The 19,882-nt window shown below is 49.3% G+C and overlaps 1 pseudogene; it reads right to left on the bottom strand.

Moving 5' to 3' along the window:
* LOC144326449 (uncharacterized) overlaps positions 1-19,465 on the bottom strand; it is a 66,696-nt pseudogene extending 47,231 nt beyond the window's left edge.
* Between the last annotated feature and the right edge of the window lie 417 nt (positions 19,466-19,882).

The following is a 19,882-nucleotide window of genomic DNA, read 5'->3' on the forward strand; positions in this document are numbered from 1 at the left end:
ATCTGCCTGCGGACTGCCTTGCCAGAGTGGTGCATGCTCTGGTTATCTCTCGCTTGGACTACTGCAATGTGCTCTACGTGGGGCTACCTTTGAAGGTGACCCAGAAACTACAACTAATCCAGAATGCGGCAGCCAGACTGGTGACTGGGAGCGCCCGCCGAGACCATATAACATCGGTCTTGAAAGACCTACATTGGCTCCCAGTACGTTTCCGAGCACAATTCAAAGTGTTGGTGCTGACCTTCAAAGCCCTAAACGGCCTCAGTCCAGTATAGCTGAAGGAGCGTCTCCACCCCCATCGTTCTGCCCAGACACTGAGGTCCAGCACCAAGGGCCTTCTGGCGGTTCCCTCACTGCGAGAAGCCAAGTTACAGGGAACCAGGCAGAGGGCCTTTTTGGTAGTTACGCCAGCCCTGTGGAATGCCCTCCCACCAGATGTCAAAGACAACAACAACTACCAGACTTTTAGAAGACATCTGAAGGCAGCCCTGTTTATGGAAGCTTTTAATGTTTGATGTATCACAGTATTTTAATATTTTTTTGGAAGCCGCCCAGAGTGGCTGGGGAAGCCCAGCCAGATGGGCGGGGTATAAATAAAGTATTATTATTATTATTATTATTATTATTATTATTATTATTATTATTATTATTACTACAATAATTTAATACTAATAATTTTTTATTGTTTCTACCCGGCCCATCTGGCTGGGTTTCCCTAGGCACTCTGGGCGGCTTCCAGCAAAAGATTAAAAATACATTAAAACATCAGTCATCAGGATGAAACGGTGAAATCAGCTATGATTAAATGGGCACAGGATATTGGTCATGATATTATGTTTGCTGACTGGGAACAGTTGTGGACCACCGGCATTAAATTTACGGCATGTACTGCCTTGAAAGAGAACATAATGAAAATGATCTATAGGTGGTACATGACCCCAGTCAAGCTTGCAAAGATCTATCATTTGCCCAATAATAAATGTTGGAAATGTAATGAGACTGAAGGCACATTTTATCATCTTTGGTGGACCTGCCCAAAGATTAAGGCCTACTGGGAAATGATCTATAACGAAATTAAGAAAGTCCTTAAGTGGACATTTGCAAAGAAACCGGAGGCTTTTCTCTTGGGCATGGTCGGTCAACTGGTACCAAAGAGGGATAAGACATTTTTTATGTATGCAACCACAGCAGCAAGAATCCTGTTGGCAAAGTATTGGAAGACGCAAGAACTACCTACTCTGGAAGAATGGCAGACGAAGGTGACGGAATATATGGGACTGGCAGAGATGACCGGCAGAATCCGTGACCAGAGAGTGCCTGGCCCAGGGTCACCCAGTGAGCTTCAGGGCTGAGTTTGAATGCCTGCCCCCAGCATTCCTCCTCTGCAAGGCCTGCCTCCTCCCATGACAAAGTCTGCTCACACACTCTCAAGCCCCCATGGATGGCTGAGGCAGGTAAGGTTGCCTGTGTTGGAGGAGGGCAGGAGCAGGCAAGGTGAGCCATGCCCCAAAAGGAGGCAGCTGCAGCAGCCCCCTCCTCCAGGAACAGGGCGGGGAGGGACCAGCCCCCAGGAAGGACATGTTTGCCTCCCTCTGCAGTGCTCAGAACAAGAGGGGAATGAGGCCACCCAGGCCCTCTGGAGCACAGAAGGGCTCACCATCCTTGACTTTCCCCCTTCAACTGCCTTTTTACCCAATCCCTCATTTTGAGGAAGTCTCCTCTTTTGAAGTCAAATGTGACTGTTCTGGATTTCCTTAGCAATTGTCCACTTCCATACTGTGTATGTTGAGTCTGATAGCACTGTGGTCACTGTTCCCATTTGATTCAGCCACACCTACATCTTGTCAGTTGAGAGCATCAGGCAGAGCACCCAGCACCTACCGAATCCATTTTTTATTCCAGCAGGTCTTTTTAACGGAAGTCTGATGTCATCCATGTTAACTTTTTCTGCAATGTATTTCTCGTGTGTCACTTCAGAGATGATTATAGTCAAGTGGTGTATAAGCTGTTTAAATAGTAAATGGTTGAATGCAATTTTAAAAATAATAATTGTATAACAAGGGGGGAAGCATACTTGTATCTGACCATATCTTAATGGACACAGACTTTGATAAATAGCATCCTAGCCATAGGCTAATTTTGTGGAGTTTAAAGCTAAGCATGCAAGTTCTGAAAGCATGCTTTGAAAGCCATATGAACTCTAGTATGCTGTCGGGGGAAGAGGAAGGATGTGATTGGCTGAAATGAAGTCCGATCCTGTACAGATAAATCACTAATGGAAGTGCCAACAGAAACATGTACAGATTCCACACGATCATGAGGAAGCCTGAATCTGGGCAGGACCTTGTCTCTTTGCCTGTCATTTGTGGCTGCTCCACCCAGGTCTGAGATGCCTTCCGGAGTGAAACAGTGATCGGGGGGCGGGGGAGGCAAGAGGATGGAGCCGTCTAAACCCCTCTGTGGGTACTTTGAAAACAGACTCCTTTTGTCTGGATCTTCCCCGTGCAAAGATGGGTCTGTATGCATTTTGAGCAGAGGAGGAGGGTCTGTGGAACTGCCCACCACTGCGGTGTATTGTTCCCAGGATAGGTAAAGATCATTCAACAGTTTTCAAATCGAAAAACGGTGTTTCATTTTGAGACCCTTTGTAACACCATCCAGTTCATTTAACCACAACCTACGACCCTTGAGGTTTTTACTGAAGCAAAAGGATTGATTCCATCCCTGTATCAAACAGCTGTGATTTGAGGATCGTCTGTTTCATAGCAGCTCCTGTGCCCCTTCCCTCTGCTGCATTTGGCATGAAATTGCCGGTGATTTCCCCAGGAGTAAAAAGGCCTACCTACTCTGGGCTTATTCTTGGGAATTACTTTGCAACAAAGAACAAAGCTTTTCGTCTTCTGTTCTTTTCATTTTTATGTTTTCAAAATGCTTGATATCTGACACTGATTTCTGTATATTGTGTTTTCTTTGTTTTTCAAGCTTTCATAAAAAATAGCCTTTGAAACCAGCTGGTACAGTGGTCAGAAGACTTCGTGTCCACAGAATGGAGAAGAAAAGTTCGCCCAACGAATTCCTAGGTGCGACCACAGAGACCTCCGGCTCCCACCTGGCTGAGCCTTCTCATTTCCAGCTCACTTCGATGCCCTCTGTTCCCAGAGATACCACTGGAAGAGCTGCTTCCCTTAGCCAGGAAGAGTCGGGGTCCCAGCAGCCTTCCCAGCAGGCCTCCCACATTTCCTCCTCCTTGGGCAGTGCTCCATTGCAGGTCCCCGAGCAGCTTTCCAAAGAAAGGCCCCATGGCACTGGCCAAAGTGCTTCCCTCCCATCTCTGGATGAGGTTTCTTCTTCCCAGTGCACCACCCAGGGAACGGGTCACCAGCGTGCAGCGACGATCTCTAGCCTGCAGTCTGGGAGTAGCATCTCCTTTGAGAGTGCTCTCCAGGGGACCCAGGCTGTTTCCTCTACCTCTAAGTCTCCAGAGGGGTCTGTCCCAGCTCCGAGCACAGCTGATCTGGCTAAAGGCGGCCAGGGGCAAGGCCAGGTAAGTCCAGATTGAGAGGTAGGGAAAGGGCTTTGAGGCTGTAATGCCCTCCTTGAGTCTCTCCAGCTGGTTTGGACAACTGCCCCAATCCCTGACCCCTGGCCATACCGCCTGGGCCTGGTGAGAGACGGAGCCCCAGAACACCTGGAGTGCACCAGGCTGGGGAAGGATGTCGTGAGGTGGAAGGCAAAAGGAAGGCAGACAGCCCATCCCGGGGTCGGTCCTTTTCCTCCTTCTAGCTTAATGGCTCACCTGAGCCGCCATCCTTTAAACTGGGGAAGCAGCAGCGGCTCATCAGAACTCACAAGTTAGGAAGTCCTATGTTATAGTGCCCATCTTCTTGTTATGTCCTGTTGGTGGGGAGAATCGTGCCGTTTTCCTGTGGGTGGGCAGCCATCCAGCAGCAGGCTGGCAGGCGGGCCCAGGGAAATGGCTTTGTTGGGGGAGCCTCAGAACTCGTCCTCTGCATGTTTGTTCCCTGTTGCCCCAAAGTGGGAACTGTCTTGCAATTCAGGCTTGTGGCACACAGGTAGAGAAGGGAAGCCGTTTGTCTCTTCAGATGCCTGGGAGAAGAGAGCAGTGGGTGGGGGCAGCCTCTGCTCCCCCTTCTAGAAAGGAGGCCTTTGCCAACATGGGTGCAATTCTGCTCCATGTGGGGAAAGTGTTTATCCATCATGGACTTGGGGGGATGCTGCTGCCAGCCAATATGGGCTTTGAAGGATATTTTTTTTACTGTAGGCCTGTTTATTCTGCTGCATTTCAATGTTTGCCTATTTTCTGACCTAGTTGTAAAGTACCTTGAGATTCCCACATAATAGGTTGCAGGTAAATACTCTAAAAATAATAACTCCCCCCCCCATCATATCACAAAGTCAATTGACACAGAGCCTAAAATAATGCCAACGAGCTCTTCTACCTGGAAGTGCAACATCAGCCCTTCAACACATCAGCATGGTGTGCAGTTGTCACACGGCTACGACTCATAAGCCTTGAATGCAGGTCTGAATAGTGCTCCTTTGGACCCCCCACCCTCCATGCAGAAAAAGAGCATCTGCCCCTGAAATCCTTTCAGTATAAAGTGTATGAATGACAGGCAGCTAAAAAACTGTCTCCTCGGCTATTTGGCTCATGTGTCTCATAGACACTTTGTGGGAGAGCTTGCTTGCAGATAGGGATAGCGCACGGTTGGAGAGCCTTTTATTTGTAATTGCTCTGGTTTCTTAAAAGGGTAGTTGGCGGATGAAGTGAATCAAGTCAACTTTAATCATTTAACCTGCCAGAAAAAGGGCCAGTTTAAAACAGCAGCTGTCTAGTTCACAGAGTTCCTGAACAAGCATGCATGGAAACACCGGTTTCTATAATAACTGAAATGTGCTTCATTTGCAACTAAGTAGAGCCTCTCTGCTAATGCAGAGCACAATCCAAAGCTTCAGGCAAGGCCATTTATATACCCAGAATCCAGAGCAGCCTTTTCTCATACGCCTCTGAAGTACCACCACTGCAACACCAGTGCTTGGCCTTCTGGCACCTGCAGGCTAGGGAAAGAGCTCTTTAGCACCCTGGGGTGGAGCTCCTTCTCAGCAATAGCACTGTCTGCTCATTCCCAACTTCTTCAACCAGTGCCTCTGTGCCTTCTGTAAATGTCTGGAGTAAATGTCTAGCAGGAAGTGTCTGTCCTCTCCAGGATGTTGAAATACTGAAGAAGGCGCCCAATAGCCCGAAGACGGGGGCGGAGACAGTACTTAAGGATGATCAAGCATTGCCTATGAAGGTCCAGGAGCTTGAAGAAAACCTCCAGCCATTGCCTGCAATACTCCAGGATCCGCAAGGAGGAGGTATTTTTGAGAATCCTGTCTTCTCAAATTCCGGGGACATGGCCCTCCCAGTGTTAAGGTGGGGAGTTGGGGTTGGGAGTTTGCAGATAAGAGTCCAAAGTTAAAAATGTAAAGGCTAATGGAATTCTATTTAAAAATCAAAAGTCGCTGTGGTGATTCAAGTTATAGTGTGAGACAAAAGACAAGATGGAAAAGAAAAGATAAGGAAAAGAGAAAAGAGATAGAGAGAAAAAGAAGAAAGAAAGAAAAAGAAAAGGAAAACACAAAAAATCCTACTGAAAAATGGTTGGTTTGTTTGTTCAGAAAAGAGAAGGGGGGGGGGGGACCCATTGTAATAAGTAAATAGAAAAAGTGGGGAGTGGGGATGGAAAAGTAGATATATATATAGAATTCTTTAATGAGAAATTAAAAAACCTTTTTTAAAAAAAGAAGTGAATAAAAATGGATGAATAATGAGTAATAATGTATTAATAAAAAAGGGAGGGTTGTGTGTATAACTAAAGAAGAAGGAGGAGGGGGGAGAGAGAGAGAGAGAGAAGGGAACAAGAAAAGGGGGCAGTTTGAATTCTCCTGTGGGACCCCCAGGGCTTGGTGTCGGGTCCCTAGATCGGGGCTGAGGCGGCGGTTCCAGGAAATGGGCTCCAATGGTTCAGGCCGCCTACCTGGGTTCATAGGGTTTGAAAATACTGATAAGAAATGGACTGAAAATAAACTCAATAACATAAAGCATGGTTTTTGCTGTGCCCCCCTGCACTGGCAGGGGAGGGTCCACGCCGCGTTCTTCTAGCCCCCAGCCGGTCCCCGGTGCGCGGTTCCTCTGCTCTTTTGCTCCAGCCGCTGGCGATATTGGCTTGGGGTCGGACCTGGGCTAGGTGGTGCATTCCGTCCGGGCTTCCCTGTCTCTCCCGATCCCCTCCTATCATCCCCCCCCCATGTTACCTGTGGGGGCACCTTACCAATACAGTTGTACCTTGGATCCCAAACGCCTTGCGACTCGAATGATTTGGCTCCCGAACGCCACAAACCCGGAAGTGAGTGTTCCGGTTTGTGAATGTTCTTTGGAGCCCAAATGTCCGACGGGGCTTCCGCGGCTTCGGATTGAGTGCAGGAAACTCCTGCAGCCAATCGGAAGCCGCGCCTTGGTTTCCGAATGTTTTGGAAGTCAAACGGACTTCTGGAATGGATTCCGTTTGACTTCCGAGGTACCACTGTATATCTTCTTAGAGCAGGGGCAATCCCATTGCCGCCTTCAGTTCTGGTAAAGCTAAGAATTGCTTGTGCAGATCTTGATGCCTTCAAGGCCGAGGCTGTCATCTGATGAGACCCAGTACTCCTATCAGAGAAGCAAATCCTCAAATACAGTCATACCTCTTGTTCCGCTCGGTTCAGGTTACGTCTTTTCAGGTTGCGTCCCACGGCGACCCGGAAGTAACGGAACGGGTTACTTCCAGGTTTCGCTGCTCGCGCATGTGCAGACGCTCAGAATGACGGCACACGCATGCGCAGAAGCGGCAAATCGCCACACGCGCAGACGCGGGTTGCGTTCTGCTCATGATGCGAACGGGGCTCCGGAACGGATCCCGTTCGCAACCAGAGGTACCACTGTAGTTGAAATGCCTGGCTTGTTCAATGGCTTGTCCATTTAGGAGCCATCCTTTGTTCTTTTTCTCTTTGCTGTCTGATGCTAGAGAGAGAGGGAGCCATGTTGCAGTGCTCCGTGTGTGTGTTGATATGTAAATAAAGTAGATTAGCCAAAATGCTGAGTTGCTGAGGTCTGTCACGCATGATGCACAAACTCTGCGGATCCCTAAGTGTGCCAGTGTTGGTTGGCATCGGTCGCTGTGATGTTTGGGCTGAAGAAAGCTTATGAAGCTCCCAAACGATCGACCAGGAGGGAGGGAACATGCCAGTCGGGCACGTGTCTCTGCCAGGGTGCTACTCGAGTGTAGGCTGAACTCCTGACAGAAACTACGGAAGGGGAGGTTTTATTCATGGGGGTTTCACCATGCTCTGAAAAGGAAAGCAATGATTTCAACAGCAGGCCTGCACAGCAGCAATCTACTCGCCTGCGAGTCTCATCATGATCAGTGGGACTTCTTCCCGAGCCGGCGGTGCATAAGATGGGCTGCACCCCTTGCACCCAACTTGTACCTAAAACTCTGCACAAGCCTGCACCAGAGAAGAGTGGAGTTGGAAGGGACCCCTGAGGGTCATCAAGCCAACCCCCCTGGGGCAATGCAGGAATCTCAAGTAGACTATCCCTGACCGATGGCCCCCCGTCTTCTGTTTTTCCTCTCAGCCAGGACACACAACAACGGAGACTGGAGGTGGGGGGAAAGATAAATTTTGACGAAGGAAAGGCAATGGGGCAGATTTCTCAGGCACACACAGGCACAGCTTGAAGACTTAACGCAGAGAGGAACCCCACACGGGAGACACAGATACACAAGCACACAGAAGTCAGTAACCCAAGAGTGGCTTCTAAGTGGGGGGTTGGCTGAGGACAGGGTTGGGCGGAAACATGTGGAGCTTTGCAGAGGGGAGGCAGAAAGCGTTTGTCAGAGGGAAACTCACTTTCCCTTTTTAGAAACCGGCCAAGATCCCTTCTGCATTTGCAGCGCTGCCCCCAAAGTGACCCTTTCAATCCACTTGATAGTCCAGCTGTAGGCGCTGGTCTTCCAGGCAGAATGAAAGGCGCACCCACCGATCCCGCTTCCTTCCTCTCCCCTTCCTGCCCCCCTCCGTTCTTTGCTCACCTGCCTCCTTCCCGTCCTCTCCCCTGCCTGCCTCCTCCAGCCGGGAACGCCCACCCACGACCCCCAGCTTCCCAAGCCTACAGTGAATGTGCCCCCCCCCCCAGGATGACCCCCACCTTGCTCCGCCACTGCTCTGGAAGAAGCTGCTCTGCTGAGAGCAGAACATCTCTGAAGACTCGGCTGGGGTTCTGTAATCTCTGGTGATACATCCCACTGGCTGAGGTGTGGTGAGCTGCAGACTGACTCCCACAAGTCACCAGCTGAGAGGTCCATAGTCCAGATGCCACTACACCCCTAGGTGCTGAAAAGTACCAACTTGAATGGCTCTGAAAGGAAATCAGACAAATTCAACGTTGAGATTTATATGCAGTAAAACACCCCAAAATCTTTCCTGTACCGAAGCCAATTAGATTGACTGTTGAATCTTATTCCAAGTACTTTGGAAAGGACAGGAGCTTTCCCTGCAGTTGAGAGCAGTCAGCTAACGTAGGGGTACAGGCCAGGCCACAGGGCACTCCCAGCTCAATCCCCTCACCTCAGCATCGGCCGCCTGAGGCAGCTGCCTCACTCTGGCTCATCAGAGGTCCGGCCATGCTTGGGAATATGAGTGGGAGAGGGTGTTGGGATTCGCAGGATACTGGGTAAGTCTGCAGGCTTCAACAGGATGATGCAATACTCTGTGAAGTGCTGGGTCAGAGCGACTCAGCAGGAATGTGATTAATGTGATTGGCTATCACCTGTTTTAAAAAGGAAAGCCTGTTCAACAGTAACTGTGGTGGTTGTGCTGTGGTGTGGTGGTGCTGTGGTGGAGAGTATTCATTTGCCTTAAGGAGCAGGTGCCTCATTTGCCTTAAGGAGCAGGTACTCTGTATGGACTGTTTTTGTAAATACTTGTATATAGCTCACATTAAAAAGACTGCACTGAAAAGAAACCTGGGACTCTGAGCGTTTCGCTAAAAAGCACCGCGAGGAATTTGTGACAGGGTTATGGGCCCAGCACGCTCCCGCTGCGCAAGAGTACAGGTGGCAGTTATCTAGCCGTGGGTGCTGGAGGTGAGCTGCAGGGATGGAGCAGTCCAGAACTGGCGTGTTGCTGGAGAAGCTGATGGCCACGAACTACAGCACCTGGTCGGTCCGCATGCAACACTTCCTCAAGCGTGAGGGCCTGTGGAAGGTGGTGGAAACTCCACCGCAGCCCCCTGAGGAGGATGAGGACGACGATGAAAAGCTGGCACTAGCAGAGGCCCAGCTAGAAAAGGATGAGAAAGCTTTGGCTACGATTATTCTTGGAGTGGACGACAGCCAGCTAGTCTACGTAGCTGATAAGGTGACGGCAAGTGAGGCGTGGAATGTGCTCAAGGCTGTCCATGTGCGAGAGACAGCTGGCTCACTGATAACACTGACCAGGAGACTGTACCGGTGTCGGAAGAAACTGGGGGACTCCCTGGTGAACCACCTAAAATTCCTAACAGGCTCTTTCCAGGAGCTAGCCTTAAGAGGGAGGCCTGTGGGGGAAGAGGACAAAGTCTTTATAGTCCTGAGTTCCCTTGATGACAGCTATGATATGCTGGTCAATTCCCTCGAGTCTGTAGAGACTGATAAGCTGACTCTGGAATACGTTACTGGACGGTTGTATGCAGAGGAGGACAGGCGTGCAGAGCAAAAGATGACCTCAGCCCAGCTGTTGGAGCATCCCAGAGGGAACAACAGCCCGGAAGAGCAGAGGTGTCGTGAGCCGGAGAAACAGCCAGGAGGAGCTGCTGCAGACCAGCCGGTGGTCAACAAAGTAAAAAGGTGTTTTTGCTGCAAGTCCAGTGGACATCTGCTGCGGGACTGCCCGAGAAAACAACAAAAACAGCAGAAGCACAGGAGGCAGCAGAGAGAGTCTACCGCTTGGGTGTCTGCAGATGGTCAAGAAAATGAAGAGCTGTCGATTCTGGACAGTGGAGCTTCTCAAACCTTTTGTAAAAGAAAAGGATTGCTAACTGATGCTAGGGCTTCAAACAAAAAACATGTAAGTCTTGCTACGGGCCAGAAAGCTAATGTGGTTTGTGAGGGGGAGGTTGTGTTCCCACAGCTGGGACACACATTCAGGAATGTGTTGTGTGTGCCTAGTTTGCAAAACAATCTCCTGAGTATTCCAGACTTGGCAAAAGCAGGCTTTGAAGTAAACTTTGTGGGAGATCAGTGCCAGATAAAGAAAAATGGGCAGTGTTGGCAAATGCTAACCTTAGAACTAATATGTATGTACTGCAGTGTGAGTCTAAGGTTGCGAATGTGCAAAATGTCCCAACCCATGATATGTGTATTCATCTCCTGCACAGGCGTCTGGCTCATGCTAGCTTTAAGGTGCTGAACAAAACATTGGAGTTGTGTGGGGGGATGAAAAACATTAAAAGTTGTGATAATTACTTAGACTGTAATATCTGCAAGGAGGTTAAAAGCAGGGCTTGCCCAGTAGCAAGAGCAAGCCAGAGAGAAACCAAAAAACCACTGGAGTTGATTCATGCTAATGTAACTGGTCCTTTTCCACCAAGTGTCTCCCATAACAAGTACTGTTTGATCCTAGTGGATGACTATTCTAGATTTGGCTGGGTCTATCCATTAAAGCAAAAGTCTGACGTTGCCCAAACTTTGAAGTTCTGGGTAAGAAGGGTAGAAAGGCAACTTGGCGAAAAGGTGTGCTCTGTTCAGACAGACAGGGGAGGAGAGTTTATGGCAAGCTCCCTAAGAAACTGGTTGCGTTCCCAAGGGATTAAACATAGGCTTACCAATGTGGCGACGCCTCAGGAGAACGGAGTAGCAGAGCGTAGGGGAGGTGTCTTGAAGACACAAATGAAAGCATTGTTAGCAGATGCAAATCTTCCAATTAAGTACTGGGCTGAGAGTATTAAGACTGCGAATTATATTGGGAATCGCTTGTGGTCAAGGGTACTAGATGACATACCCTATAAAATTCTCTATAACAAAAGTCCCAGTTTGCAACATTTGAGAATCTTTGGGACAAAGGCATGGGTTGACATACCTGTAAAGAAGCGAAGAAAAGGTGGGAAAAGGGCACAGCAGTTGCTAATTCTTGGGTATGAAAGTGGTACGAAAGCCTACAGGTTTGAAGATGATAAAAATCTTTTGAGTTATAGTCAGTCAGCCAGCTTTAATGAGCAAAGAAATTGGCCCAAGATACATGCAAACCTGCTGCCAGAAAAGTTTTACTGCCGAGCGTACCTGATAAGGCAGTTGAAACAAAGCTAAGAATTGGCAGCTCTCCCAGAGAAATTGAAAGGGAGGAGGTAAAGGTTGAGCATTTTTCTCCAGCTGCTAGCATGGAGCAGGGGAGAGAAGAAAGTGCAACAGGGACAGGAGGAGGTAGAAGTAATAAAGGTCAACCTCCAGACCGTAATGGGTTCCCAGCCACCATAAACCAGGTTTGTGTAACTGAGCCAGAAAACTTTGAAGAAGTGCAAGAGTTACCTACTCTAGAGAAAGAGGCGTGGTTAAAGGCAATGCAGACAGAGTATAACTCTCTGCTAAACAACAAAGTGTTTGTACCTGCAGAATTGCCTGAAGGTAAAAAGCCCATAAGCTGTAAGTGGGTTTTTAAAGTGAAAAAACTGGATGATTGTAGTTGTAAGAGGAAAGCCAGGCTGGTTGCAAGGGGCTTTACACAAAGAAAAATGATACATTATGATGAAGTGTTTGCCCCAACAGCAAAGGCTGAAACAGTAAAATCAGTTTTAGCAATGGCAAGTCTGAGAGGGTTAAAAGTTAATCATTTTGATGTTGCCTCAGCATATTTAAATGCTCCTATTGACGCCGAGGTGTATTTACAGCAAATACCAGGTTATGAGCTGGAAAAAGACAGCATGGTGTTAAAGCTGCAAAGGGCACTATACGGTTTACACCAAAGTGCACGTCTATGGCATGAATGCATAGACACAACTTTGAAAAAGATGGGTCTCAAACAAAGCCTGGCTGATTCCTGTTTATATTCAGCAATGGTGCAAGCAAGTGTTTGTTATTTACTTTTGTATGTTGATGATATCTGTCTAATAACAACTGCACAAAAGCAAGTGTCTTGGTTTATAAACAGCCTAGGTAACAAATACAAACTAAAGTATTTGGGAGAGATTCAGAATTACTTAGGAGTAGAGGTTCAGAGAAATGAAGAGGGCGTCTACTCTCTGAGTCAGAAGGAAAAAATCGAAAAGTTACTGAAGACATTCCCATAACTACCCAGTACAAAAATGAACCAGAAGGACAAAAATGTGAGAATGCAACAGCATTTCATTCTCTGTTAGGTTCTCTGTTATATTTAAGTTGTTGGACAAGACCCAACATAACATTGGCAGTGCACATGTTAAGCCAAAGAAGTGCAGACCCGGCTCAGAGAGATTGGGTAGCACTTAAAAGAATCCTAAGGTATCTGAAAGGCACAAAAGATTACAAACTGATGCTGGATACAGGATATGATCAGCAAGTGTATGCATACGCTGATGCCAGCTGGGGGGACAGAGAAAATGGAAAGTCTACCACTGGCTATGCCATATATATTGGAAATGCCCTGGTTCAGTGGAAATCCCAGAAACAAACATTTGTTGCCACAAGTACTTGTGAAGCAGAGTACTCAGCCATAAGCGAATGTGTGTCACAAATAGAGTGGTTTGCTTGCCTAACAAAAGAGCTTGGAATACCTTCTAAAATGCCAATCACTGTGCTAAGTGACAACATGGCTGCACAACAGCTTGCTAACCAACAGAACTTTAAGAGCAAGAGTAAACATATTGCTATAAGATACGGAGAAGACACTGATGCTGGGAAAGATGGAGGGCACAAGGAGAAGGGGGCGACAGAGGACGAGATGGTTGGACAGTGTTTTCGAGGTTACCAGCATGAGTTTGGCCAAACTGCGGGAGGTAGTGGAGGACAGAGGTGCCTGGCGTGCTCTGGTCCATGGGGTCACGAAGAGTCGGACACGACTAAACAACAACAACAACATAAGATACGGAAATGTGAAAAATGCTTTGGAAAGAAATGTGTTAAAGGTACAGCACTGTAACACAAAATGTAATGTGGCGGATTTGTATACAAAATGTTTGGATGCTCCTAAATTTCGAGACTTAAGAGAATTATTAGGTCTCAAGCCTTTGACTTAAGGAGGAGTGTTGGGATTCGCAGGATACTGAGTAAGTCTGCAGGCTTCAACAGGATGATGCAATACTCTGTGAAGTGCTGGGTCAGAGTGACTCAGCAGGAGTGTGATTAATGTGATTGGCTATCACCTGTTTTAAAAAGGAAAGCCTGTTCAACAGTAACTGTGGTGGTTGTGCTGTGGTGTGGTGGTGGAGAGTATTCATTTGCCTTAAGGAGCAGGTACTCTGTATGGACTGTTTTTGTAAATACTTGTATATAGCTCACATTAAAAAGGCTGCACTGAAAAGAAACCTGGGACTCTGAGCGTTTCGCTAAAAAGCGCCACGAGGAATTTGCGACAGAGGGCCATTGCACTCAGGTCCTGCTTATGGGCTTGTTGTGAGCCTCTGCTGGGCAACTATGGGGAACAAGGTGCTGGACTAGATCATCCATTGGTCTAATCCAGAAGGACTGTTCTTACATCCGGGCTGGACTGGAGGCAACTCCAACTTGCAAAAAGCCCTGGAACACCAAGAATTGCAGACTCCCACACTCGCAAGCAAATGAGCTATTGCTTCGCTTCTTAAACCAAAAGAAAAAAAACAAACCCACGTCCAGTAGCAAACAGACCAATGAAAGTTGCATTTTTGCGTGGGTAGGAAGGGTGTCATTTTCCTTTGGCTGATTTAGGTCCTCGGCTTTTAGACTCCAGAACTGGCACAAACAGGGATGGAACTCTGCTTCAGTTCAAAGGGAGGTATGATTGGCAGGCAAGGTGACACAGCCAGTTATGTGGAAGGGAGGAGGGTGGGGAGGTCACAAGGGAGGAAAGAGCTCTGCACCTCAGCTCGGAATTGTTTTGGAAGAGTGGAGGGGAACAGAGGAAACCTTTCTTCCCTTTCAGTCTCTTCTCTCCCCCTCCCCCTTTTTCCTTTTTTTCCTTTTTTAAGAATATGCTATACGGAATTTCCGAGGGGGAAATTCGCTACGGATCTCGCCTTCCCCAGAAACCCCTCCACATAGCTAGGGCGCGAGACAATGAGCTCAAGAAAGCCCTTTCCTTCCCCTGTCGCACCAAGCACCACATCTTTTTTTATGAATAAAAGACCCTGCTTCCCTCTTTCTGGTATGAAAGCGTATCAATATGAACGGGGACTTGGGGATGAACTCTGTATTTACATACTACTGCATATAGACCAATCAAAAGCATCGGATTTGGACAGCTAGCCAATAGCGCTTAGTGGATAGCGGCCTCTAGTGGACAGAATCTTTCTTGTGCCGCTGCCTGTTTCCGTTTTGCAGAGCAGCGGAGCTTCGCCAGCTTGACTGAGCTCCTGAGTGGCCGCCTGCTGAGAGAACAATGGACTCAGTCCATCAAAAGCCCATTAACTGGTTTCTATTGCAAAAAGTGATCCTTTGTTGCAAGAAATCTGTCAAGCCACTTCCCTTACGGACTGCCAGTTTAGGAAAAGCCCCTCACTTCAGAAAATCCTCGAAAATCAACCCCCTGCATCAATTTCCTCCATTCCAACGCCATTCTTGCTCTTAAGGAAAGGACTCTTTCCCCCTCTATCTCCCGCCATAATCCCTCAAGCGTGAGGACACGTGTACACCCCGCCCCCCACCCCACCCCACCCAGGGAAGTGCCCAAAGGTGACACTTACTGAGCAGTTAGTTGGCCAAAGAAACCAAGAGCCCATCCCCAGACTTGCCCCAGGGTATGGATGTGCAGGAGGGACGCGGGTGGCGCTGTGGTCTAAACCTGGCGCTGTGATCTGTTGGTGAAAACAGTACCAGGAGACTCTTTCAGGTGGTTCATAGTCTAACAGAACCACCTTTGCCATCAGGGTCTAATACAGAGTCCAAGCTCTCCTGTAATGACTCCTGTAATGAGTTTTTTTGCAGATAAAATTGCTCAGGTTTGGAAAGAGGTAGACTCCACCAAGGTAGGAGGGTGCCAGAGCTCTGCCTAGTCAGAGACATAGGATGGCTTGCCAGTTCCTGGGGCCACGTGGAGGAGGGGGTAGGAGGAAGGGAAACAGACGGAGTATGCATGCGCATTCGACTGCCTAATGGCATCCACATCACCCAGGGGATCACAGCCACAGAGATAAGAAAAGAAGAGCCATCCCATTGTCTGGAGAGGTCACTTACCTGATCGCATGGACAAGCTGTTGTCATCGGACCCCAGTGATGGAAGCGTGCAGCTGTATTGAGGCAGCACCAGGTGCTGAAATTGTGCACCTCTAACAATTTTGTGCCTGGGGCAACTGCCCCTGTGCCCCCACAGCCCACTACGCCACTGGGTCTAGTCAAGTTGGATGGGATCCATTACAACCTGTTGCCTCTGAGGATGTGAACAGACTTGAACGAGTGAAACCTACCACCTGAAGAAGTGATTGTTCAACTGCTTATTAAAAAGACATATTTGGACCTGGCCATTATGTCCAATTATTGTCCAGTCTCAAACTTTCCATTCCTGGGCAAGGTGATTGAACAGATGGTCACTGAACAACTCCAGGCATGTCTGGAGAATAATGCAAAATATAGATGTCTTGGTAAAATCTCAGGATATACTATGTAGTGGTTTGGAGTTACTCGTGCGTAAACCGACCCCATTTAGGTGCTTGGTTGCCTGGTTAAACCCTTCGGACTGCACAGCCCATCTCCGCTTGACTGCCTCAGTCACTGACAGAATCTGTCTGTGGGCATTTCTTAAACCTCTGCCAGCATAAAAGCTGTTTGACACCTAATCGTCTCCGCCTCTCATTGCGCGGGAATCTCCTGCGCAGGGTGGGCGTGGGTAGCGGAGTGCCTGGGCTCTCTTCACTGACTTCCAGGGAAGAATCCCGGAGCCCTTCCACCTCCTCTTCCCCTTGCTCTCCTGGACTCTTGGTGTAACGCGTATGTCAGAGCTGCCTCAGGTCCCAGCTCACAGAGGACCAACGCCAGTCCGTTGTTATATAAAATAGTCTTTATTGAAGTTCAGTTTCTCTTTTACAGCCACGGCGCGCAGCTCTACGTCTTAAACCCTAGACCGCCGAAGCTCCGTCTGAGTCTCCTCCCCCCAGACACCAGTTTAAGACCCTAGCCTTGCTCCACCTCTTCCTCTGCTCCCTCCTCCTCTGGGTCCGCTTGTCCGCCGAGGTCCTGCCCTTCCTAGACTCTTCTGACGCTGAGTCCCCTGAGTCTTCCTCCTCCCTCCGGCGAGCTTTAGGACCTGGTTCCCAATCCGGGCTTTCTGCTGTCCCGCGCGCCTGTACATTTGAACTTGGTGCGCGCGCCCAGCCTGCCACCTTCCTTCTGACCGTTATACTGCTCCTGTCGCTGCTTCCCTCTTCGGGGATGCTAGCTGGGTCTGACTCCTCCTCCCTGCTTGCCGGAGGAGACGCTGACTCTGACCTATGGGGCTCTTCCCCCCCACTACGCTCTGGTGGGGAAGCTGGTCCTGATTTCCAGCTACTGCTTTGGGAGTCTCCGCTGGCACCCTGCTTCTGGTGTGTCCCCCCTTGCCCTGGCCATCGGCGCCCCCTTCTGGGAATCTTCTGATTCACTGGAGAGGCTTATGGACTCTCTCGGGTCACTGTCATTCTGCCCTCCGCTGCCCTCAGATTCTTCCCCTTCGCTCTCCATTTCCTCTCTCCCCTGCGCCTCTGCTCCTGAGCCCCTGACAGCGTATTTCCTTCCCCTTCCACCGAGCTGAGTCTCCCCCTTGTGCTAGGACCTTCACCTGCAGAATCTGAGACCCTCTCCTTCTCCCGTGTCTCTGATGTCAGTTCCCTGACATCCACCTCCCCCCCAGGGCCCCCTTCACTCCCCGTTCGACTGGTGGGCTCTCTCTCTTCCTCTTCTCCAGTCGGTGAGACAGGAAAACCCCGGAAGGAGCTGTCCTCCTCCTCCGTGGGTGCGAAAACCTCTTCCCACCTGCCGAGGTTCCCACCCATGGGGTGACCCTCCCAGTCCGATTCTTGCTCGGATTCTGAAAACCCTTCGAAGCTCTCTTCTTCATCTGTGGTGCCAAATTGTTCCTCCCAGAACCTCTCTAAGGGTTTGGGCTTATCCGGGAACCTGCGGTGGAACACTTCCACCATATGCTCGTCACCCACTGCTCCCGCTGGCACCCACGTGTTTTCCGACCAGGGCTCTCCTTCCCACGCCACCAAATACTCCACTTGCCGACCTCTCCACCTTGAGTCCACTATTTCTGCGGCCGAGTTTTGGTGTTCCCTTTCTTCTACCTGTGGTTGTGGCATGACTTCTACTTCTCGCCCCACGAACTCCCTCCCCTCTCTGTGTGGTGAGAGCAAGGACCTGTGGAACACAGGATGTATTTTCATACTCTCGGGCAACCTGAGCTTGAATGCCACGGGGTTTATCTGTTGTGTGACTTCAAATGGCCCCAGCCGTCTAGGCTGCAACTTCTTGCACCCTCCCTTAAAGGGTAACCCTTGAGTGGATAGCCACACTCGATCCCCCACCCGTATGGTTTCCCCTTCCCTGCGGTGCTTATCTGCTTGCTTCTTGTAATTCTCCTTGGCCCGCTCTAGGTTCATCTTAAGTTGTTGGTGTATAGCTTCCATTTCTTCCACAAACTGTTCAGCAGCGGGCACACTCCAGTTTTGTCCCTCACTCCCCGGAAATGCCCTGGGATGACACCCATAGTTGGCCATAAACGGACTCATTCCCGTGGACACATGTTCAGCGTTATTGTATGCAAATTCCGCTAACGCTAGTTTTTCTACCCAATCATTCTGCCTCTCGCTTATGTAACAGCGCAAGTATTGCTGGAGTATGCTGTTTGCCCTTTCTGCTTGCCCATTGGTTTCTGGGTGTCTCGCTGTCGAGAAACTCACCTCGACTTGAAGCAGACTCATGAGCTTCCTCCAGAACCGGGAAGTAAATTGTTTCCCGCGGTCGGAGATAACCCTCAAGGGGGCGCCATGCAACCTAAAAATGTGCTCTACAAACAACCGTGCCGTTTCTTCTGCCGTCACCGCGTGTGAGCAGGCTATGAAATGGCACATTTTGGTTAGCAAGTCGACTACTACCATTACTGCTGTTTTTCCCCTTGATTTGGGCAAATCCGTCATAAAATCAATAGACACCACCTCCCAGGGTTTGTTTGGTGTGGGTAAGGGTTCCAGCAACCCCGCTGGTACCGTGCGTTCCCCTTTGGCCCTTTGGCATCGGTCGCACCCCCGTACATATTCTCGTACATCTTCCCTCACCTGTGGCCACCAGAATTGCCTGGTCAACAACATCATAGTTTTGTGTTGTCCAAAGTGTCCCGCTGTGGGGGTGTCATGTAGTTGTTTGAGTACCCTTCTTCTTAGAACTTCCCCTGGTACGTACATTGCCCCCCTATAGTACAACACCCCTTCCTTCTCTTCAAACCCTTCTGGTGCTCCCCGCCCATCTCGGAGTTCCCTGATTTTTGTTTGGGCGAATTCATCGTTCCTAGTGAGCCCTGCCAGTTCTCTCGTGCCCACCAGAGTTCCCACACACACCCATCGGTCCTCCGGTATGACGTGTTGTGTCTCCGGCGGCCCCTCTCCTTCGAAGTACTCTGGTTTCCGCGAAAGAGCGTCTGCTCTCACGTTTTGCTCCCCTGGCACATACCGGATTTCAAAAGAAAACTTGGAGAATTCCTGCACCCAGCGAATTTGTCTCTGGTTGAGCACTCGTGCTGTCCTCCAGTATTCCAAGTTCTTGTGATCTGTGCAAACCTGGATCTTGCGCTGCGCCCCTATCAGCAGATGGCGCCACCGACGGAAGGCAGCGTAGATTGCGAGCAGTTCTCGGTCGTACACAGTGTAGTTTTGCTCCGACTTGCTCAGCTTCCTCGAGAAAAAGGCACACGGTTTCCATTCTTGCTTGCCCAGTCCTGGCTGCAAAAGAACAGCTCCGATGGCTCTGTCTGATGTGTCCGTCTCCAACCTCAGTGGTTTCTCCAAATCCAAGTGTAATAGTTGCTCTTCCGACGCGAACGCCTTCTTCAAGCTTTCAAAGGACCGCTGGGCTTCCTCCGTCCACACAAACTTCCTTTTACTACTGAGACAGTCCGTGATTGGTGCTGTCAAGTGGGCAAAGTTCTTGATGAACTTCCTGTAGAAATTGCTGAAACCTAGAAACCTCTGTACGTCCTTCCGTGTCTTGGGGGGTTTCCACTCCAATACTGCTTGCACCTTGCTTGGGTCCATCGCTAGGCCTTTGTCAGACAACTTGTACCCCAGGAACTCCACCTCTCGGGCATGAAACTGACATTTCTCTAGCTTGACCCACAACTGGTGTTTCTGCAATCGTTGTAGCACTTCCCTGACATCTCGCACATGTTGCTCCTCGTTTTCCGAATAAATCAAGACGTCGTCCAGGAATGCTACACAGTTCTTGTAAAGCAGAGACTCCAACACGTGGTGCATGAAACCTTGAAAACAGGCGGAGCCTGATTGTAATCCAAAAGGCATAACTAGATATTCAAAGGCCCCCAGGGGTGTGAACATTGTGGTCTTCCATTCATCCCCCTCCCTCATCCTGATCAAGTTGTAAGCCCCTCTTAGGTCGAGTTTGGTGAAAATCTTTCCCTTCCTCACTCTCGTCAGAATGTCGTCAATTCTGGG

The sequence above is a fragment of the Podarcis muralis genome, chromosome W (assembly GCF_964188315.1).
Source record: "Podarcis muralis chromosome W, rPodMur119.hap1.1, whole genome shotgun sequence".
NCBI classification, from domain to species: Eukaryota; Metazoa; Chordata; class Lepidosauria; order Squamata; family Lacertidae; genus Podarcis; species Podarcis muralis.